Source organism: Neopelma chrysocephalum, unplaced genomic scaffold (assembly GCF_003984885.1).
Source record: "Neopelma chrysocephalum unplaced genomic scaffold, ASM398488v2 Primary Assembly neopelma1_26, whole genome shotgun sequence".
NCBI classification, from domain to species: Eukaryota; Metazoa; Chordata; class Aves; order Passeriformes; family Pipridae; genus Neopelma; species Neopelma chrysocephalum.
In genome coordinates this window covers 18,488,185-18,512,003 of record NW_020897695.1, presented here as the reverse complement: position 1 = coordinate 18,512,003, position 23,819 = coordinate 18,488,185, and the positions used below count along the sequence as shown (strand labels likewise).

At 36.0% G+C, this 23,819-nt stretch overlaps 1 protein-coding gene across 2 annotated transcripts in view; it reads left to right on the top strand.

Annotated features, from left to right (window-relative positions):
• The window catches only part of CNTNAP2 (contactin associated protein like 2), a 1,044,217-nt gene that overhangs the window by 427,799 nt on the left and 592,599 nt on the right, over positions 1 to 23,819 (top strand). The window contains exon 1 of one of the 2 annotated variants that reach the window (XM_027675790.1): positions 13,662 to 13,699. The exons of the other annotated variant lie outside the window; for it this stretch is intronic. The gene's annotated coding sequence lies outside the window, so the exon portion shown is untranslated. Of the gene's footprint in view, positions 1 to 13,661; positions 13,700 to 23,819 lie in introns of those variants that run through there. 2 annotated transcript variants of the gene reach the window in all.

Genomic DNA, 23,819 nt, shown 5'->3' with positions numbered 1-23,819 from the left:
ATTCTGTATTTCAGGAGCACTAGAGAAAATGCATGGAGTGGGTGACAAAACATGCACGTAGTTTATGACATAGAACTCTGGACCAAAGTTAATTAAACTTTTTGCTTCTGTGCTTGACATGGTTGAGTAAAAGTGGAGAAAATAACTTCACTTTTAAAGTTATAGAAAAATTCATGAAATTTGAAGTAAAATTGAGAATCAAGTTCTTGAGCACTATTGAAAAATATATTTCCTTTTGGCCAAGCTTTCAATTCAGTATTCACGCAACCGTAAAATTTCTGTTTCAAAAACAAAGTACCTAGGAATTCCCCATTATTTTCATACTTCTTTGTTGTTGCTGTTTTTGTTTGTTTGTTTTGTTTTGTTTTGTTTGTTTGTTTTCCTAAATACCAGGCTTTTCAGGCATTTTTTATGAATTTCAGTACATATATGTGGATTTACAACCACCATGACAACACACAATACAGAGGGACATGGATTTAAGTAGGAAATATGTCTTCTTATTACAGAAATATCAAATCTTCCTAATGTTCGGTGGTTTATTTTAGGCAAGAGACTTGCACAATGTTAGAGCAAAGTATTATTCCTTAAACCTAATGTACTGAAACATGTTAAAATTACTTCATATCATACTGCCTGGAGTGATTTTAAAACTTATTCAAGTGTTAAATCTCTCCTTGAAAAAAGATTAAATAGGCTAAGGAGAAAAGGTTTTTATTTTCCTTTGTAAAACTGCTGTTGTCCACTCTCGTACTGAAGTACCTTGTAATGCCTAGTGTAGTCTGGAACTGGAAAATACACCTGGGGAATCAAAGTACACCTGGAAACTGAAAACCCAAGTGCTATCTGCTCTTCTGGATTTGTATAAAGAAAATCCTATCTCCGTCAAGAAAATGTCAGCTGCATGTAGAGTAGAAATTACATTTACTATTATATTCATTATTTTAAAAAGTGGGTCTGTGAGAGGAAGCAAAATTTTGAGTAGGAAAATATTAAAAAAATTAAAAGCATAGGAATGTAAAATTCTGCAGCAACATTCTCTATTATAATCTAAGGCATATGAATATTTAAATTGTTTATATGGAAGGCTTCTAAACAATAGAAGTGCCTTTCCTATTGCTCTTTCCTTTAATTGAAAATGTTAATTATTACTCATGTCAATGAAGCTTCCATTTATATTCATTAGGGGTTTCTTTCTGCTCATGCCTACTTATGCCCAGTGATATCACAGCAGTTTTCTCATCCCTGGTATTTGTCCTTGCCTGACAGCTTTCCTGCCCACTGTTGGTAGCTTTTTCTTCCTCCTTACCTGCAGATATCATCCCAGTTATAGTGACCTCGTTGCTAATAATTCTCTGAGGTATCTCCTTTTTACCTTCCTTTGCCTTCAGCTACCTATGTTACCTCAGCAGCAGCCTCTTTTCGTTTCCAGGTAGTTGCACCCTCTTTCCTCTTTTCTCAAGAGCCTTTCCATTAAGAGCTGTAGGCATCACTTCTCAGCTCCATGTTCTGGTGTTAGGGGTGTGAAAAGAATTGAATGATCCTCTGGGAACACAGTATGTCCAAGCTGCACCAGGATGCTAGTGATTAGTACACACTCGCACACACACACACACACATATATATTTCTATGAATGATTTTCCATTTTGATTAGAGATCTACTTTCCTCCTCTGACCTTTCTGACACACAGAGTGTTCACTCTAATTCATAAGGCTACTGAGATCACCTTCCATATTTACTGGTGCAGAAACCCTAGATTTCACTTTCAATCCTCTTTCTGGTTTGCATTATTTGTTTTAAATTTCTTGGGTTTTCCAAAGTTTTGATGCTTTTTATTTATCCCCCTTTCTGCTATATTTCATGCTGTTCTCTGCACAGCCTACCTAGGATTTTTTAGAGATAGAGAAATCCACCTAGTATGGTCCTCTTATTGTTAGGCACTTTGTAACAAATAGTAGTGAAAAAATCCTTACAGATTATTATTTCTTTTTAATATCCCAGTGTCTGCTTAAGGCAACAGCAATGTTCATCCTTGGTCCATACTGGCAAGTAGAGTGTTTTGTGAACAAAGCCCCATCCATAGGCAAATCTCAGTAAGTAAAAAAGACTACCACCAATAGTAATCATCTGTCATTGACAAATATATGGATATTTTGAATATAGGGAATTCTTATGAAGTAGACTGGGAAGTCTACTCTTTATGTGCTTGCATTGTCTCACAGACCATAGATGAAGTGCTCCTCACTGAAGAGAACTGTGTTGTAGTTTAAATTATTTTAAAGAGAATATATATTTCTTGAACTTAGACAAGAAGAATTGGAAATATTATTTGAACTACTTCATGTTAATCATGAGAAAAATATGAAGTTTTATCTTCTAGCCTACCAGATGTTATTATCCAAGAAAAACAAAGTAATTTGCAGGCACCAAGTTTACACTCTTTGTCTCACTTTGTGAATAGAGACCACTTCTGGGAAACAGTTTCTAGTGCATCAAATGTTGAAAACTGCTGGAGTAGGTGCTTGCATATGAATTAAACACGAGTAACCTAGTATTTGACAACTATTCTGTTTAATTTTCTGTAAGTGTGATTGAAGCTACAGCTAGCAGTCTGTCAGAAATACATTTCCTAGTTTGTTGAAGCATTCTGACACAATCCAGTCATAAAACTTGTTGAAACTCTCCAAAGTGAAATTATTTATTATTTTAAAATTTATTGGTTAGTTTGAAAACAAATCATATGAGCATAGGAAAGGATCTGCTATAGATATCTTAGGTGGTAACATCCAGTTGTGTGCTGTTTGTTGCTACCAACCACATTTGTGTAAGGACTTAGAGAAATGAAGGCTCTGCCTCTCCAAGTTAGATTTCTTAGGCTTGCTAACTGTATTTGAAGTTTATGTTAGAATTTTCCCCCTGTTGCTGGTGCCAGAAACCTCTTCCCAACTTCTTTCAAAATTTTAGTAATGGATATTTGATAACCATTACAATTTTTATCATATCTTTGTCTTTCTCTTACTAGCATTTGATTTATTCAATTATTTTAGAAACAGTAGTCATAAGGTTTCTTCCTTTTTTTCTTTGTGTTATGTGTACTAAGCACATCGGTTCTTCTCTGGTAAGACAGACTTTCTGTTTCCCTGCTTCATCTATTTTCTATATACCACTTTCATGTTTTAGGGCTATAAAGATGAATTGCCCATACAATGAACAGGGAAATTTTCTGATGCCTCATAAAATGGTATTAATATTTACTGATTTCTGTTGGAGGAAAAAACCCTGTAACATATGAAGATCAAGTTTATATTTTCTATTGCAATATAGCGGGGACTCAGCAATATGTGCCTGTACTGCATAGAACAGGAGAAGAACAATTTAAGCTTGGCTGTAATTAATCAGATGAAAGATCCCTCTATTGTGTCTCTGACATTTTTCATAAAGAAATGCCTGGGGGAAAAAAAATTGGTGGAAATATGTATAATGCTTCCATGTAAAATGCTTCTGTCTTCTAATTAGTTTCAGCTCAAAGACTTCTTGAGTCATGTGTGGTATTGTGTTTTTAGTAACCCCCAGTGGATCCTTTCCTATGTGCTTTTGCAGTTTCCATTATTAATCCCACACAGGCCTAGAGTACCCACAAGTACTCATTTTTTTAATGTTTTGAACTTACATTCATTTGATGTCCAGTTTATCTTTAGCCACAAAGAGAGTGTTGATCCCTCTTATGCTCTCTCTACATTCCTTGAGATTTTGTAGACCTTCTTCATATTCCAGTGAAGTAATTTATTTTCCAAATCAAAGGCATACATATTATTTAGTTGTTCCTCATAGAGAAGTTTCAGTTCCTATCTCTTTTATATCCTTTTTGAGATGAGGATTTATGTTCAAACTGTAGATGGACGATTGTTTCCAGTGGCCTGACTGTATTTTCTCTACTCCTGTACTAGCATTTAATTTACTTCTTAACTGCTACTGAGCATTGATTTCAATGTTTCTTGGAACTACCCATTATAATCCTAAGGTCTCTCTTCTGAATAGTAATGGTTAGCTCAGAGCTCATCATTTTTATGCAAAATTAGGATATTCTTTTCCCCATGTGGCACTTTACATTTACCTACACTTAATTTCAGTCATTCAGCCTCATAAGACATATTCTACTACAGTTCTTCACTGTGCTCTCTCACCCTTACCACTCACTCTAAATAATTTAGTACCATCAGCAAACTTTCTCATCTCTTTCCTTACCATCCTTCCCATATAGTTTATGAGTATGCTGAACACTGCAGATATCAACACAATTCCTCTGGAGATTTCCCCTGATAGAATTCAGCATCGTCTAATACTTCTCTTTTAACTATTTAAGGACTTTCCTCACACTATAACTGCTTTATCACCTAAAAAGTCTTCGATGAGGGATAATTTCCAGTCTTATGGAAAGCTCAGTTGATTACATTAATCAGAACTCCTTTATCCATATGCATATTTGCTCTTTCAGTGGGTTGGTCATGAAGGATTTTTTTGTAAAAGACAAGCTTACTCTTCTCAAGCAGGTCATAATTACTCAGGTGTCTGCAGTAATTCTATTCTTTATTCTAGTTTATAAGATTTTCCGATACAGTGACAAGCTTACTGATCTGTTTTTAGCCTGACTCTCCCAGGGATGATTTTTCAGAATTGTCACCCTCCTATGGTGAGGCACCACAGCAGTTTTACACGAGAAATTATTCACCATTGTTAATAGTTTAGCTGTTTCATCCCCAAGTTGCTTTAGAACCCGTGATTGAATACTATCTGACCTCTGTGATTTGTTACTATTCAGTTTAACTGTTGTTCCAAAACTGCTTCAAACTGAATCTATGACAAAATCCCTTATAAAGAAGAAATGCATGAGGGCAATCACCCCAGTTTTATCCACAGAACGCAAAGAATGCATTTAACTTCTCTGCTGTAGATTTCCTTTTATATTCTGTTTATATCTATTTATCTGTTGGTATTGCAAAATGCCTGGCAGTCTGTGTTCTTTTGACATGTCTGAAGAAGTGTTTATTACTCATTTTAGTATTTGATAATAGGGTCACCTTTCTGTGTTCTGATCAAGTATGATCAGCCCTGCTGCTTAAGGAGAGGATAATTTGGCCATTATTGAGATATAAGCAAGGAGTGTAGGATTGTACAGATTTTCACTAACAGAGGAACTTTTTGTTATTGTTAGAACCATTCTATTTAGGAAAATGCTTGTGAAATCCTTTTAAAAATTCACACAAAAATCAAATATTTATTGTTTTCTTTTTAAAAACTCCTTTCTAATAATTAAAGTAAAAGAATTTTTGAAAATGTACTATTTCTTCACTATACAAACTTAAGAAAATTCTGGATGAAGCATGCGAGGTTTCACTGATAAAAAGCACTACTGTGCATTCTGAGAGTGTCTTATCCTATTGAACAGACAGTACTCAAAGCTTCTGCTGTTTCTGAAACGTGAAATCAACTTGAAATAAACTAGAGACTTAATCAGACCCAGCAACTACTCAATGCATCCACTAATTTCCAGATTTCTGCTGTTCTCAGGCCTTTGTCAGCAGAAGTTGACAGAAATGTGGGTGTATTTGATGGCTCTATAATTGCAAATTACAATTATTTTATTTTTGCTGTTCTTTCTTCTTCCCTTCCCCACTGAGTTCTGTTTCCTGTTTTTAGCTTTTGAGAGCTCAATACTATCATCACCACAGTGATTAAGTCTTTCTACTTTTATAACTTCTATGATCTTTTAAAATGGATCAGTACACTTACAGTCTGAGAAGAAATGTTTATTTTAAATTCATAATTTACATAGAAATATAAATAGTGTAGATGCCTGTAGATGTCTAAATTGACAAACTTGCCTCTGAATAGAAATGCAGTGCCTCACTTGAGCTTTGAGCAGGTCAGGTCAGTTGTTCAAATATTTCAATCCTTATGTCAAGATATGTCAAAGTCAAGTACGTAGTTACAGCTCCACACAACAATTTTCCAGCATAACCCTAAGGGTTTAATGCTACTTTCAGGGATACAGCATTGTATAGCTGTGATTAGAAACAACTTCTTATATATTCTCATCATTTACTGCTATAGTTCTTTTTCCCTTAACGCAAAAAAAAAATGTGAGAAGTCAGCCCTCAGCATTCTGATTTACAGATGATCTGCAAAGAAAGAAGAGCTGACTTACTGATTGACCTGTTGGAGCAAAAGATAAAATACTCAGTATTCTTGCTGAGAAAAGTTCTAAAATCCTTTCTCCTAGGAGCACCTCTCACGAGTGAGCAAATCACCTTCCTAAACACAGACAGTGACTTAGATATCTAGGTATTCTACTGAGATACACTGGGGTTATTTGGAAGTAGAGCCAGAAACCTGAGCTACAGTTGTAAAATATAAATGAACATTCAGAAACTTTTCTTTATATTCTTACGCTGACACCCAACTTAGATTGATTTTATAACCATCTTTTATCCTGTATGAAAAAGTAGTATAAAGATGCACTGTTTTAAAACTAGGTTTTATTAGCTATGGATTTAATGAGGAATAATAAGTGCGTTGTATGTGGTGGTTCGGGGTTTCATAAACATAGAACTCCAGTAACAGTCTTTAAAGAAAAAAAATCAAACAGTCTCATCTGTATTATTTGTATTAATTTCAGAAGTGCAATTTTTTCATTTTTCTCTTTACAGTACCACTCCATAGATCCAGGTTAACACTTGAAACTGAAGGCCTTTGTGCTAGATTTTGGAATCATGAATTGAATGCAAAGTGATTTGAGCCATATTATTTCACTCAATTATTGAGTCTAAACGTGGTAATGAATTTGCTGACCCAGAGAAATGATGCCAGCATAAATGCAATCTAATAGGATTTTGGTATTTTTTATTCCCAAGCATTAGTCTTCTGAAATAACTGAACCCAAAGGCAAAACTACTGACCAGTGTAACTGAAGAAATATATATGAATTTGCATACAAACCTTCTACTCTACGTTTCCATGGCATAGAATGCCTAGAATGCATCTATTTGTACAAGTAATCCTTACCAAAACAGGTAGACCTTTATCTAAAATTCTTGTCTGAACTAATATTCTAGTACTAGAAGATAAGTAGAGAGCTCTAGGGTAGGATTAATCTCATACACATCCATTTCCTTAATTTAGGTACCCAGCACCAGCTGAGACACCTCAGGCATGCTGCCTGGCCCTAAGCTGTTGGCTGGTATCAGATCTGCTGTGTCACATCTGCCGAGTTGGTGGGGATGTCTTGGTATTCCAGCATGTCTGTCACTAGACACTTGAATTTAGCACCTAAATTAAGCTCTTGAATCATAGAATGTTAGGGGATTGGAATGGACCTTAAAGATCATCCAGTCCCAACCTCCTCTGCCATGTGCAGGGACATGTCCCACTAGACCAGGTTGCTCCAGACCTTATCCAACCTGGCCTTGAACACTGCCAGGGTTGGGGCATCTACTACCTCCCTGGGCAACCTGTTCCAGTCTCTAACCCCCCTCACCGTAAAAATTTCTTCCTAATATCTGACCTAAATTTCTCCTCTTTCAATTTGTACCCATTACTCCCTGTCCTGTCACTACTGTTCCTGACAGAGTCCCCCTCTGGATTCTGGGTAGGCCTCCTTCAGATACTGGAAGGTTGCTGTGAGGTCTCCATGCAACCTTTTCTTCTCCAGGCTGAACAGCCACAACTTTCTCAGCATCTCTTCATAGGGGAGGTGCTCTAGTCCTCTTATCACTTTGTGGCTGTTCTCTGGACTTGCTTCAACTTTTCCGCATCCTTCATATGTTGGGAACACCAAAACTGTACTCAGTACTCCTGGTAGGGTCTCACAAGAGCAGAGTAGAGGGGGAGAATCACCTCCTTTGACCTCCTGACCATGCTGCTTTTGATGCAGCCCAAGATTTGATTGGCTTTCTGGGCTGCGACTGCACACTGCCGGCTCATGGTGAGTTTTTCATCAACCATCACCCTCAAGTCTCTCTCCTCAGGGCTGCTGTCAGTTGCTTCTCCACTCAACCAAGCTTGGGATTGCTGGAACCCAGGTGCAGGACCTTGCACTTCACTGTGTTGAACTTAATGAGGTTTGCATTGGCCCACCTCTCAAGCCTATCTAGGTCCCTCTGGATGGCATCCCTTCCTTCCAGCATGTTGGGATGCATTTCTCCTTAGCTTGGAGGACATCATCTAGCATTCAGCTGGCATTCTTGGGCCCCTTTGCCTTCCAGGGCTCTATCCCATGGGTCTCTACTGAGTAGGTCCTTGAAGAGGCCACCATCTGGCCTCATGAAGTCCAGGACGGTGAGCTTGCTTCATGCCCTCCTCACTGCCCTGAGGATCTCAAACTCCCTCATCTTGTGGTAACTGCAGCTATGGCTGCCTTGGAGCATTACTTACCACACCAGTTTCTCTCTGTTGGGGAGCACAAGGCCCAGTATGGCATCTCTTCTTGTTGGCTTTTCAAGCACTTGCGTATGGAAGTTCTTGACACATTCATGGAAGCTCCAGGACTGCTTGTGCCCTGCTGTGTTGTCCCTCAAACAGATATCAGGGTCATTTAAATCCCCCATGGGGACCAGGTCTTGTGAGCATGGGGCCACTCCTATCTGCCTATAAAAGTTTTAATCCACAACATCCTCTTGATCAGGTGGCCTGTAACACCCCACTATAACATCCCCTGTCCATGCCTTCCCTTAATCTTCACCCACAAGCTCTCAGCTAGCTCCTCATCCTCCGCCAGGCAGAGTTCCATACTCTCCAGCTGGTTATTGACATAGAAGTCTACACTCTCTCCTCATCTCCCTAGTCTGTCTTTCCTAAAAAGTGTAAGACCTTCCATTCCAATGTTCCAGTCATAGGAGCCATCCCACCATATCTCTGTGATGCCAATGATATCATATCCATGCAGGTGTGCACACATCTCTAGTTTCTCTTGTTTGTTCCCCATACTATGTATGTTCATGTAGAGTTATCTGAGCTGGGCCCCGGATAAAGCCAACTCACTTGCTGGAGTATCTCAAATGCCTTTGCACTGTTCCAGGCCTCCATTGCAGATATTGACACTCGACTGGCAGGATTGTGATGGCTAGGGGCCTCCCTCCCCCAAAAAATCCAGTTTAAAGCCCCCTTCACTAGTCTGGCAAGTCCCTGACCAAAGATACTTTTCCCCTTCTTTACCAGATGGACGATGGACCCTACAGCCCCCATTAAACCAGGCTTGGCAAAGCGAGTCGTTTGACTGAGTTGAAACCATAGCTGGTTCTCTTCTGGTTTGATGGATGATGACTCACTCTCTGAGTTCTGCGTCCTACCTTTGTGACCTGCCTGCATGAACTGCCATGCAAACTGCTGTGCCATGCCCTTCTGACGTGCCATGTCCTGTTTGCCCACACTTTTTGCCATCCTCCTGGTTGTTTGCAGACCCTGGAGCCGCTTAAATCTACCTCGGATGCTTCTGACAATGCCCCCTCACCTGATTGGCTATCGATCAGGGCTTTGGGCTGCTGATCAGGTGTTCCTGAGCTCTGGAACTGTTCTCTACAGCCCAATCCAACAGCCACACTCTGATTTACCTCAGTCACTGCTGCTGTTGCCTCACCAATGGACTGTTGAAGTTGAACACTTTTACCCCAACTCAGAGGAATATCTCATTTCAGGATGGTATTTATGTTTTAGCCATTTAATCTAATTCTACATAAGTGTAAGCTGTAACAACCCATCTTCAAGGGCTGGTTCTTATTACTCAGACGTAGACCTGAGAGGGAAGGATATACCACTCTTTCTGTACTGGCAGACTCAGCCCTATTACTGTTGACAGGATGAGCTTGATTGTCCAGCTACACCACAGGGAGATATTTTAGCTCTTCTGTGAAATGCTCTCTACTTCTCCTTCTAAACACCTAACACTGTTTGCCTTTCCAGTGTGGCCCAAAACACAAATTATGCCAGGACTGTGCCAAGCTATTGGGCTATTTACTTGCCTTCAGTCCCCTCTCTGCCTCCTACATTAGCAGTTGTTTTCCTATATTGTGTTGCTATGACAGAGAGCAAAAGTAAGGCTTCCTCAAGTGTTATAATTCCAAAAAGAACATCAGTACTTTAGATATACAATATAAAGCTGTTTAAAAGCCCAGCATAGTCATCTGCTGCTTGAGATAGCTTGCAAAACGTAAATTCACTAGCGTCTCTAAACATGTTCTCTAATTTTTCACTCTCTATGTTTCTTATGGATGGAGGATGTAAATCATTTTGCATACATCAATGCAAATGCAATTCAACTTAGGACTGGCATGTAGTCTAATTGGCTTTAAAATGGAATTTTGTTTTTTGAGTGCTAATTTTCAGGTAATGACTTTCTAATTGATTTTCTTTTTATGAAGGACCATTGATTCACTCCCTTCAATGAAATTCAGTCGGCTTCCCAACGGAATTTATGAAAAGCTGCTAAAAACAAGGATCTATCACTGCTGCTTGCTTTACACCTTGCTTTGCTCTTCATTCTGTCTAAAGTATACTCTTTATTTTTTTCATGAGCAGGCTTAGACAAGGCTAGACACTCGTATTTTGTATAGATATGAGTGTGAAACAGTCTCTTTAGAACACCAAACATTTTTAATCAAAGATTAATTGAATTTTTGTGACGTTCTTCCTAAAAACTAGATGTTAACCATGGTCTCATATATTAATATGAAAGATATTTAATATTTTTATCAGTTATACCAAGAAAACAGTCTGGATCACACAGAAGTTATCTAAACAAAAAGAGGATTGACAATTTTTAAATGGAAGTATGAGCTATTGTTACCATATTGCTTATATCATTGGCATCAGTCAGAGATGACTTTGTATGAAGCACACTGGATATTACCTGCAAGTTTTCTGGTACAGTACAGTATAGCAATCCCAGCTAGATAATAATGCATAATGTTAGTGATAACTGGAAATCTTTAGGTGATCCTGTTTTAGAAGGGGTTTGAACCCTGGTGTTTAAGACAATGACACAACTGTGAATCAATTCCAGAAAAAAGTGAATGGAAACCCATGCTGTTATTTTACTCTGATTTTACACATCCACTGTGGGAAGGGGGAGGGAGGAGGGAAGCTAGTGTCTTTAAAAAAAAGCCTGTAAAGGTTTTGCAAGCCAGATCATATTATCATTTTGCAAGCTGTTCCACACAAGTTACTTGTTTTGCTTAATTATCTATTATTTTAAGGTTATAGAAGCTTAGTCAGTGTTTTCCCATCCTAGTTTGCCACATTCTTACAAAGGAGAAGAAATCCATGATAGTAAACCATTCTTGAATACAGAGCAAAATATGTAATGAGATCCTATGACTGGATGAACAAATCAAGTAGAAATAATGCGTATTTTTAGCACTGAATATAAGTAGCACTGGAAGAGCTTCCGTAGGGGTGTGCTAAATTTGATTTTCCATCACTTTCAGTTTTGAAATCAAGACTGGATAACTTTATGAATGTTGCACTATAGCCCAGACTGAGAACTCATTACCTAAACTATTGTATGGGGGTTGGCATTGTGGCTACTGAACTCCAGACTAGATTATTGTCATAATGTTCCCTTCTAGCCACAAAAATCAATGAATCTCTGTCATTTGAATTTTATTTTTTTTTCTTAAGAGAGCAGGGATGTAAAAACGGTGCATGGATTCGTTTTGTTTTTAAAGGATCAGTGCATAAATAATAGCTAATTAATTCTCAACAAACACTTCTGAGAGTATTATCTCTGTTTTACAGACAGAATGAGTTTCAGAGGCTTCGGGATGTTAGTCTTGGTTCACATTGTAAGTAAGCAACAAAATGCAAATGCCAGTAGTCATTCCTGACTGCCATGCTTGTAGTATTACAAGTATTTACTGAGTTTTATCAAATGGCTGTAAAGACATTTCCTGCAGAAGCTTCCTGTGATCCTGTAGAGAAACATTATGATAGCCTCTTCCACCTGAAGAACTCCAAATTTGTTTTGAGCACTTGTAAGCATGTTTTCAAAATACTCTCAAGCCATATCCTAATTAGTCTAGAAGTCAGGGAAAGGGAAATAAAGGGAAATCCTGTTTCCTCTGTCTTTCCGCTCCTCCTTCATAAAGATAACCACAAAGAGTATTTTTTGTTTCTCTCATATCAGTTTTAGAGAAAGGGATATACCAGACTAATAAACAGCAACAAGATAATGGTGTCTTCACTACAATAACCGGTGATGCTCAGAATGCCTGGCACTACTGGAAAACAGCAGTGTTTGTGTGATGTAGCTTTGGAGAAAAAGAATATGTGAAAAGATTCACTGTGTATCTGCCAGCCTTTTCCAGGTAAATTAGGACCTTTGCATAGGAACAGAACCGCAACCACCTTTTCTGTGCTGCAACAAGTCCTTGTCACAGGAAAATTAAATCATGTAGGACAAATACTGGACCTCAGTAATAAAGATCTTTGTACATCAGAATTTCCACCTTCTCCTTCCACGAGTAGTAAAACACACGATTCTGTTAATGGCATAGGTATTGCGCTATTGACATCCAACTCTCCTTTTCATTCAGTGGCTATAGAGACCCTCAGCCCTGATCAGTGATAGACTCAAGATACTGCAATGAAGTCGTGCTAAACTCAAAATATTGCTGCCTCCTTGGCCAGGAAGCATGTATCCTGGCTGCCAAAGATAAATAAACCAGAAATATCTGTCAGATAAAATTGCCCTTGCTGTGTGAGGAAAAACTTGCATGCAACTAGTGATCAATTGACTCTAAATGTTCAATCCCCTAAGACTGAACAAATTTAGGAGATTTCTATTAGGAGAAAATTGGGCTGTTACATCACTGTATTACTCATGTAATGAATTATAAAGAAAAGAAGTGAACAGGTGATCAAAATTTTTAAATCCTTCCCTCTTCCAATTATTGTTGTCAAATTAGACTCACCTTTGTTGATCATTAAGCAAGGTTCTTGATTTATGGAAGTCCTCCTATTTCAGATGCTAACAGCTATTTGAGAGCATTTCACCTAAAAGATGGCTATACAGTCACTTTCAGAGTAGTAGTTGACGTGAACCAGAACAAAACAATATCATAGGGAGATTACAGATGCATATTATCTCTGTCAAAGGGAAAAAATACAACTTCTAAAGCATACAGTTGCAAAAGAAGTAATGGGATGAAATCAGATTATGTACTTTAAAGCAAAAATAGGACCTTCAGTATTTCTTATTCTATTATTGTCTGTTTTAATTAAGACATCTAACAGTCTACTAAATTCACAGAGATTTCCAACTAAGGATTACTTAGTCTAAATTTCTGATATGGATACCAGGCACTTTTAGCATGAAGGCTGAGAATGGACTTCAACAGAAACACAAGTATTCTGCATTCTTTCTGTCATTCTCATCTTAGTAGAAAAAAAAAAGAAAAAAACCCCCAGATATTGCTTTACATATTCCTTTGTAAAGTATTCTTGTGTCTTCTTGGTATCATTTCAAAAGGCTAAGTGGTTAAAACTGTCCTTATTTCTCTAGAAAGATAAGCAGCTATAGAATGCAAGTCAAAGGGCAAGCAGGCATGTTTGAAGACTATCACATACTGTAACTCTGCCTTTGGGGATTTCTTAGTAATATTCCTCTCAACAGTTTGAAAGGATTATTCTGAAGAGTCCTACTCCAGGTATTCTTCCTGAAATAAGAATTTAATGTTTGCTTGCATGAAATTTTGCTTATGATTCTCTGCATTTTGAGCACTTTTAGCCTTATACTGATTTTTAGAAAGGACCCACATGTTTTTCATTGAAGTTTCCCATATTTATATTTTGATAAGATTTTTTTTTTTGGCTCATATCCTGGGTCACAGACCAAAAGATTCTAAACCTGTGAACTTTTGACAAGAAGATCTTGACTTAAGGTAGTGATTTTCAGAGTATGGACTCTGCCTAGGGTAAACAGGAGAAAAGGAAAGAGAAATGGTTAATGGTTCTTGTATCATAGTTAACTTTGGTAACTGCATCAGTCTTTGGAGTTCTTGGTTTTAGTGTATGTGAAGTATTTTGGATAAGTTACTTTTATTTCTTTTCCTCTTGACATGTTCAGAAAGTACTGCACCTACAGCCAGAAACTGAGACGTGTTAGTGTTAGGTGGCAATAGCATTAATTTTCTTTCTTTTTTTTTTTTTTTCTCTCTAGTCATTGTTTGGTAAATTTTGACTTAATATTATACATGTATTTTCTGTCTTTTATGAATATCACAACTTGGAAACATGCAAAAACAAGCAAACAGATTCAAAATTATTTTTAATGCCTACTTTTTGTTTCTATAATTTTAAATTAATTTTGTAATGTTTTAATATTACTTAAGGAGAGTTGAGACAGGTTTAAAGACAGCTTTTTTTTTTTTATTATACAGTCTTTCTTCCCATTATTGGGAAGCTTATCTGAATTGTGGAGAACACAAGTACTATTTGCAATTAACTATAACCCCAGCATTTAAAAGATATGGAAAGTATGCTAGAAAAACACCTGACTATTTAATTTTTGTCTTCAAAGTTTTTTTATTTTATCTAAATATGCAATATTAACTTGAAACACTTAATATACAATGCAAGACATTATTTCCCACAGCTTGATTTGCAGTTGTATTCTTGTAAGTAACCATTTCAGATATGACCCTTGTTTTGGTTCACAGTTATTTTGTGCGTGCTAATAGTCGAGGCAGAATTGCAATGATATAAAAGGTGGTCTCTGGACTTTTCTGTGGTTTCACATAGGAATGAAAACTACTTATAACTGAGAAAAGTTTAACTTGAAAATTGACTATCCTGATTTGGTCATGACTCGAAAGAATATGAAAAGTGTAGTAATTTTGATTAATAATTATAAATTGAAGACACAAGTATTTTCTATCATGGGCCAAGAATGTTGTTTAGATTAATATGTAACCAATAGGAGCTCAAAAGCTTTATTTATTTAGTTGCTATGCCCTTACTGAGTATAGATGACTCTCAAGTGTATTTAAAATAGGTTTTGCATTTGTACTTTTTCCTGCAGGGAGTTTGAGTCTTATAATCCAATGCACTAAGTGCAGAGAGTGTGGAATGACATTTCTGATTTTATATTTGCCTCTCATAAGTGCACTCTCTAGGAACGGCCTCAACTGTTTGGGTTGCAAAGTAACCCTGTAGAGTAGTGGAGCTGTGTAGAAGAAACACAAGAAACTTTGAGTCGAGTGGTGCCTAAGGAGTGGATGCTGTTCTGAAAATTACTAAAAAGCTATTTTAAAAGCATCAAAGTGTGAAAAACTTTCTAAGTACATCAGTATTAGAGAGGAAAAGAAACCAAGGACCGCTCTGGGTTCCTCTGTGTTTGCCCTTCTTCTCCAGGTGAAAACTCCTGTTATTGTTGAGCTCTGTAGCCCAGCAGCCAGTGATCAGAGAGCTGTTGCTGTTATTATTTCAGTAATAATTGCAATTGTGCTTAGTTATTTTGGAAACACATCCTTCCTGTCTCCCTTTCATTCTACAGAAGATGTAGCAGAAATAATTTTTTTTCTATATTAATGAATAAAATCTCACAACTCCCATGGAGAAAAGCAGGTTTTATTCTGTCTGTGTAAACATTTCACACTGGTTTTTGTATTCTTTTCCTTTTAACATGAATCAGTCACTGGACAACTTTTGAAACTAAATTGTTGATCATATCCTCTAATTTGTAGAATACATTTACATTGTACCCATAAAAATTTATATTTTACTGTGCAGCCACTGAAGAGTGGCAAGCTTTTAATTTAGTTTCTATCTCCCACTTTGCTTGACTGACCACAAAGGCTCAGATTTCTAATTTAGGCACCCATGTTAATACTTGACTAAGTGCTTAATAAGTATTATTTTATTTTTCAACCCCATAAAATAAATTAATTTTACACCATATTTTATGCGTAGAATTAAGACAGTGAAAGATTAAGTCAAAATTACCTAATCATTCTGTGTCCCCAGAAACTATACTAAGTGCCCCTCAAAACTTTTTTGCAACTTACTTGTCTAGGATCACATGGGAACTGTCACAGAGAAAATCCAGCATATATGCTATGAAGCACACCCTATAAGTTACCTTCACCCTGTTTGTTACCCCCATTGCCACAGGCTTGGACACTACACATATTTCAGTTTCTCATGCAAATAAAGGAGCTATCTAAAAGGTGTCAGTCTTCCTCATTATGAAACCCCAAGTTGCCTATGGAATGGGTCCTGTGATGTCTAAGAGTTAAAATCTGTCTAGTTTATTTAAGACTACGAGCTAGATAATTATTACTCCCCAATGTGTTAAAAAATTTTTACTAATGATGCAATTACTTGCTCTTGACAACAAAGGTGTAAGTTTATTCAGCGTCTGGAAGGTTATATTTTCTCAATTAAAATCAAAGTGTTAATACTGGATCTTAAATCTTGGGAACAGATTGCCAAAGACTAGGATAGGCTTTCATCAGCAGATTTACCAAATCAAAGTCATCTGTATTTCTTCTTAAAATTAGATATGGTTAAAAACGAAGAAAAAAACAACACCCTGGAGCCTCAAGGTACTGCAACCTCGGTCGTTTAATGTATCAGGATGAATAATCGCAATTTTCTCTCTAGGTATTGAATGAATCTCTGGAGAATAAATAGCAGGTAATTATGGAAATAAATGAATATCATAATGATATTCAGGAATTCATTAAGACTCTGTAGGAAACATTATTTCTACTAGCAGTGTTGACTTTACAACCCTAATGATATTTTAATATTTTTGGTGTATAGCTTAGGTTTTAAAAACTTTTAGATTTTCACTATTTTATGTCGTGCTGAACAAAACCTGCATGGTTCAGCACAGAGGTTGAAGTTTCTCGTTCATTATGCAGACCTGAAAATAATCTATTAGCTTTGTGAATAGCTGTAGTAGAATTTTTTTCCTGTTATGTTTGGTACCTGCACCAAAAGGGAAGAATATATTTGCTGATGAGATATTTGGCACATCTCTGGAATGTTATGTTCAATTTCAGGATGTAGAGAAGTGTGACACTGTTGGTAACTTTGCTGTGATGCCATCTGTGATATCCCATAAAGTAAAATTTAACAGTATCCATATGTCTGTGTCATGAGTAAAGGTTAGGGGAATGGGGTTATTAAGTGGATTTCTGGGGAAAACAAACAAACAAAAAAATCTCCAGTCTATACACATGTGCACTCTCAGATGTCCTCCTGCAAATATTTCAGTAATATAAAGTTAACAAAGGATTGCTACCCTGTCCTGGAAAGCAGTCAGTTTCCCTAGGAAAATTCAGAGATAAGTTGGTAATATTTCTACGCATAAATAACGTATGAGCAATTAATATGTAGAAGTATGAGAAAAGCAATTAATTCTTGGGTTTGGGGTTTATGAGCAGGATGGAGAGGTAGTTCTTTGTTTGTTATGGATTTTGGCTTAAGGCTTCATTACTTAAAGTAGATTAAACAAAGATAATATCCTACAACAGTGTCGGAAGAGAAAGAAAGTTTTGCTTGCATCCAGTTACTGAGTCACGTCCTGGAAGCAGTAGCTGTGATGGTGTGGGGATTTTTGGGTTTTGTATTTTTAGGCTTTGTTTGTTTGTATATGTGAGTTTTATTTGTTTATTTTTAAAAAGAAAATCTGCAAACATCAATACACCATGTTAAAACTCAGTGACAGATTTGATAATGAAGCTCATATTTTTAATTTTTCTTTCAGGTATCTGAAATTATGCCAAGGGTATCCTATCTTGCTCTATGATTCCTCCAATTCTCTTTTCAAATTTTAAAAACATTTTCTAGGAATCATTGTACAAAACTGAAATCTATAAGTTATCTGTAAACAGAAGTAGAAAAAATATTTCTTGAAACGTACAGATTTCTTGAGGTTCCTGCTAAAATAATAAAACATAAATGTTCCTGTGCATGAAATCGAGTTCTTTTTAAGTACAGCAGTAGTCAAGCAGGCTAAAAAATGTTAGCATATTTTGTTACAAAGATCAATAATGTTATGTTACTGAATCATTTAGTTTTGCTTGGAGATGTGAAAGGGTAAAAGGCAACAAATACAGCTTTTGGAATTATTCTTTACATGTAGTGATAATTGCAATACATTATACATTAAAATATGATGCATACAGGCTTAATGTATGTTTTCAGCCTACAAAACCAGAATTTGAACCTGAAAGTAAACTCCTTAGCAATCAATAGAGAATATGAGGGTGTCACAAGAACAAAGTGATGGGTCTGCTTAAAAAATGCTAGGAAACATTTTTAACATAGAAAAAATAAATTTTGAAAGATGTATTCTTTTATAGTAAAAGCTTGTTAGTAGATGTTCCTTAGTCTAAGTATGTGAGTAGTTTTCCAGAAATTGTCGGTACTACACACATAGTGTTGTTTTTATATATATAAAACAGACATATGTCACTGAGGGAAGTATATGGATAAATACTGAAATTGGGAATTTGCTGTTAGTCCATATGAGCACACCGTCAGCAGCATTATAATGTTTAGTTGCTCCACTTGTTAATCCTGAGCTCTTAGGAATTCTGGTCATTTTATAATCATGATTCTCAAAGATGAGATTCAGTACCTGATGAAGGTGCATCATTTGAGGATAAGGGAAATACCTGCTACAGTTTTTAAGTGCTTTCAGATACTGTTTTTCTATTCAGGTGCATTTCTGTGTGAGATGATTATGAAGAATGCTGTAGAAATATTGTTTTGCTTTCAACATGTTTGGTTTTAGGGAAAGAGTATGCAAGCTGTGGTGTTACTGATTGTGCTGTTCAATGAAGAGAATGAAGAAATGTTTCTACAAGCAAAAGATTACTGCTTCCTATCACCTATTCTTACTCCACACAGCACTAGCACATGAAAGTACAGAAACATGACGAAATCGAGCTAAAATGGAGCCAACCCAAATCTGTTCCGTTCTGATGCATTAATTTTTTTCTCTTTATTTGCTATTATTCTTTCCTTTTGCAACCAGTTTTCCTACCACATGTTGGTTTTATCTCTTTTTTTTTCCTCCCTTCTCCTTGAAGTTAATCTCATAGCACTTTCCTTTACCCAGTGTTCTTATTCCAGCTGTTTGAGTTTACATGATACATTTGGGCTAGATTTTCATTGATATAGAGCAATGTTTCACCAGCAAGAAGGTACTTACAAAGTTTGGTTTTTGGGTGTTTTTTTTAATGTTCATGTGGTAAAATAGGAGCACATTTTTGAAACATGTTGTCTTCTCTGAAATCTGCTGTGGATTTCAGTCAGCTTGTGCAGAACTAGTAAGTGATGTGAATTTTTCCAGGGCCCTGGATTTGAGCTGCTCTGCTATATCAAACACCATTCCACTGCACTGCTGGCCAAGAGCTTCCAGTACCCAGCCTGTCCTGCTCCTCTCCTTGATAGTGCAGAGTCTTGAGAACTCAAGTGAAGAAAGTTTCTAGATTTTCTTTGCTGTACAGGCAGAGGGCTGACAGCCATAACCAAAGCTGTCAATTTCTCAAGTTTGTGGTCCTTTTAGTTTTTGAAAAAGTATTTGTTTTGGAATTTGGGGGGTTTTCTGTAAAATAAGTCTTTAGGGTTTAGTCGGCTTCATGCTTAACTCACCTTGGAGTCCTTAAGAAAAACCTAGTTAAGTTTGCCACAGACATATTCTATCTGCCTGTGGATGTTTCCATACTTTATAATATGGAGCTTCTATTAATTTACAGGCAAATACTGTTTCTGCTGTTTACAGAGCTATAGTACCATGGAACATAGACTCTGTAGAGTTTTCACTAGTGCATTGTCAAAATAAAGCTAGAAGCATAGGTTTTTTTTTTCAGAAATTCAGAGCCATAAATTATTTTTTGCTTAAAATGCCAATGAGAAAATAGAACTATCAAGAATATAATAGTAAGTATATATTTAAAGTAGTGACAAAAATTACTAGTAATTAAAGAAAGTTTAAAAAGTTGGTAGTTATTCCTCTTTTTACAGGAAAAGAAATGTCATCCTGCTATTCCATACATTGCCCAATTTTTACATCACCCTAGAAAGAGCCTACATTGACGTAATTTTAATACTTGTCTCTGAATAGGTCATTAATTTGGATGGAGAATTCTTCACCTGAATTAAGTCAGGTGAAGAATTAATTTTCCTTTTAAGTAACTTAGGTTCTTTGGTATATATGTGATGATATTCTTGGGTGAAGTGCAGGGTTTTTTCTCTGCTTCACAAATTGCTGAAAGGTTGCAAATATCTTTTTGTTCATTTAGTTGATGATCTGACAAACATTGTTTCATTATTTTACTCTTTGGTTAAAGTATGAAAACTTCCATTTTTGTTCAGTTAATAACATTTCATTCATTCTTTGCACCTTCTTACTTCAGAGATAAATTTTTTAATGCTGAATTTCTTTTTAATCCTTTGTTGTAAAATGTGCTCAAAGCATTCTCCCAAACTGAGATCTTAAAATGCGTTTGCTGTATCCATACAGCTGAGTAAACTGTTGCAAAGTGTTCTTTTACAGGAAACTAAAACCATTTTGATCAGTTTTACTTAACTACTACTGTTAAGCTGCATGTAACTTCACTACAATACTACTATGAATTTATCATTTGGCTTTAACATTTATAATTATTGATTAGAATATAATTTTTCTGTAAATACAGGAAAAAAATTGAGTCTGAATCTTAACTTTCCCTAACTTTTCTTCTAAATTTCCCAAATCCTTACCTTCACTTTTCTCAGATTCTTTATTTACATTTATTGAATGTCTCTACTGTGTCTCTATGTACGGGGGTGTGGCTGAAGAGTATTTATAAAGCCAAAGTGAATTTCAAAGATCATACAGCTCTTTTTGCTGCTGCTGATGTTAAAGAAGACTACTGAGCCAAACACTTATTAATTTATTTATTTAAAAACTTGATTAGTTGGCCTGTTAAAATAAATTATCTGTCCTATAAACCTGCCTTGTTAATTTTTGAAAATTAGTTGGAGCTAAACAAATTTCACTCTTAAGGATTACAGTCACAAAAATCTTAGTGAATACTTTTGAAAACTCCATTCAATGTATGTTCAAAAGCACTGTTTAGAAAAGATCTGGGGACTTATTTTCTTACCTGTCTTCGTCCTTATTACATTGCTGTCCTGTAGAGCACTGCCTTTGAGAAAGGTGGTTATTGCTCATCACATTCCCAATCTTTTCATTGCAATGTGAGCTGAAACAGAAAGCAGCTTACAGAAGTCAGTATCCAGTACAAGAGGAGAAATGATTTATAGAACAGAGGATTTTGGAGTTGGACTTAAGAGACAGTGCTCTCTGTTTTACAGAAAAGTGAGCCATTTTGTTCGTTTTCCGAGTTTGGGTTAAAGAAAAACCGTGAAAAGCAGATCTCTGGCAATAATACTTAAGCAAGATAATGAGATTAATAATCTGAAAAACTTGTTTAATTTATATAGGTATTTCTACCTTTATCTGTTAAAATAATTGTGCAATTTCAATTTATTTTTTTTTAGCCCTGTTAAAAAGAAAATTTCCTGTTAGAGATGTGGATCTAAATTATACTTTTAAATCTATTGGCCAGAAAAGGAGATTTTACAACAGTAGTGCATAATTCCCAAGATCCTGTAAATTGATTTTTCAGCCTTGCAATGATGAATTTGGGCCTGATATTTGCATTATCCACACAGCACATATTACTGTAACCCCATTTATTTAAGTGAAGGCTGCGTTTACAAGATATTGTTCTGCTGGAGACTAAATGGAATGCATTTTACTAATTGGGGAAACTAATGGGAGGCTATCTTATTCTGTATCAGCTGTGTTTATGCATTCACCAGAGGTCACTAGATCATATACCAATAGGAACCCTCAAAATACCAAATACATGCTGGTTTCAGCTTTAAGTCTTTCTGACAAAGGACTGGGAAAGCACAAGTCAGGGCACAAGTATGGTGAGCTACAGAATATATTTTTGATTTTGAGAATAATTTTTCATCAATAGTCTATCAAATTATATAGAGAATATCTTGTCCTCCTGTATTCAGCTTCCTTTGACCCTAATACTTCTAATTAGAAAAAAACCCACTAAACAAGGCCTAAACCAAAACAACCAGTAAACTTCTACATCAGTAGAGTTTTGATAAGATTATGCCAAACACCACAAAATTAAGACATGCCCAAATGCAATTTGCTCTTGAAACATGGAGCACTACTTTGCATGCCCACTAAAATATGTATTTTTGAAGGACTCAAAATTTTTATTCCCTCCATGAACTTCTGTGATTCCTAGAACAAGACTAAGAAAACAGGCAGCTTCTCAATAGGATTTTTTGTCTTTGTTGTGTATGCTTTCCTTTGTTGGTTTTTGCCTTCTCAGAAGATAGAACTGTTCATTTCCTTATACTACTTGAATATATGTGTTTCATAGACACTAATTAACATCTCTTACAAACTCATCTGAGGAGCGCCATAATCATCATTTAGTACATTAATAGCTGCAGCACAGAAAAATTAAGGTGAATGCAATTGTTAGTTTATGTTATAATTTTTTGAGTCCACCAAGGAAGGGATCCTGTGCATCTTCTTTACATCTACCTAGATCTACTGTGCATGGTACAAAATAATTACTCTTCTAAGATATATTTTTTGGAATAAGTAGTATCTGGGCATGTAATTTGCTATTGCCATAGCTGTATGCAAAGGACCAACTTAAATTTTCCCTCTTTCAATATTTTGATGACTATAGTTTGCGATTGTACTCCTTATTCTTTGGGGTTTTTTGTTTCACTATAGTTATTTATTATGTATAGGTTTTATATGTATTTATTCAGATGCTAACTGTGTAGATAATACTGCTGAATATTTTTTCTCTGCAGCAAAAATATCTTTTTAATGAGGATGCAAAAAAATTCTTATTTTCATAGTCTCTCTAGTAATGTGTCACCTTTCTGATGTTCTTTATGACTACTCCATTCATTGTTAAAAGAAATTTATTTCTATTTAAAATTAACTATGAGGAGCTCTGAAATTTCCCCTGAAAATGTTGAGATTAACATTTACCATCACTGCATGAAGGGATTGTAAATGGACAAGACAAAAAAAATATATTCTATTGAATTAACTAATAGACAGCTTCCTGCTATGAAATATTTTACCAATAGGTACAGAACTACAGATAGAGACATAAATATTAATCAATTGATTTTCAAACTCCCTTGAATGCTCTTGTGTCCTTTCCTGACCTTCACAGTTTTATTAGCCAAAAATGGGCAGTGCTGTGGGAGACAGCTATGGTTAGGAAAGAAACTGGACAATTATTTTGCAACAAGTAATGCATCAAAAGTGAACGAGGATTTTTAAGTTCTTAGAAATTTGAGAAGTTGCAGTAGTAAGCAAATTATTTCAATGTTCATATTGACAGAAGGATGACTGCTGTGTATAATCTTACTGATGGAGGGTAGGTAGCTTCTTCCCCAGACCAACCACTCTGGATGGACCCTTTTATTAACATGTTAATAACTGAGTAAAAGATTAGTGATGGAAAATGGATTGCCCTCTTATCTAGCAGCAGGCATTCCATGATTTCAACATATCTGTGGTGGATGAAGAGGTCTCAATGCTACTCTTTTAGTACTCTTGTGCAACTTGATAAATCAGCTGTTCATTTGTTCACTATCCAAGAAACATTTAAAACAAACTTCAATGTATCCTAGACATTCAGAAGACTTCACTACCTAATGTTTTCCTTCAGAAAAAAAATCTTTACAGTATGTGAGATA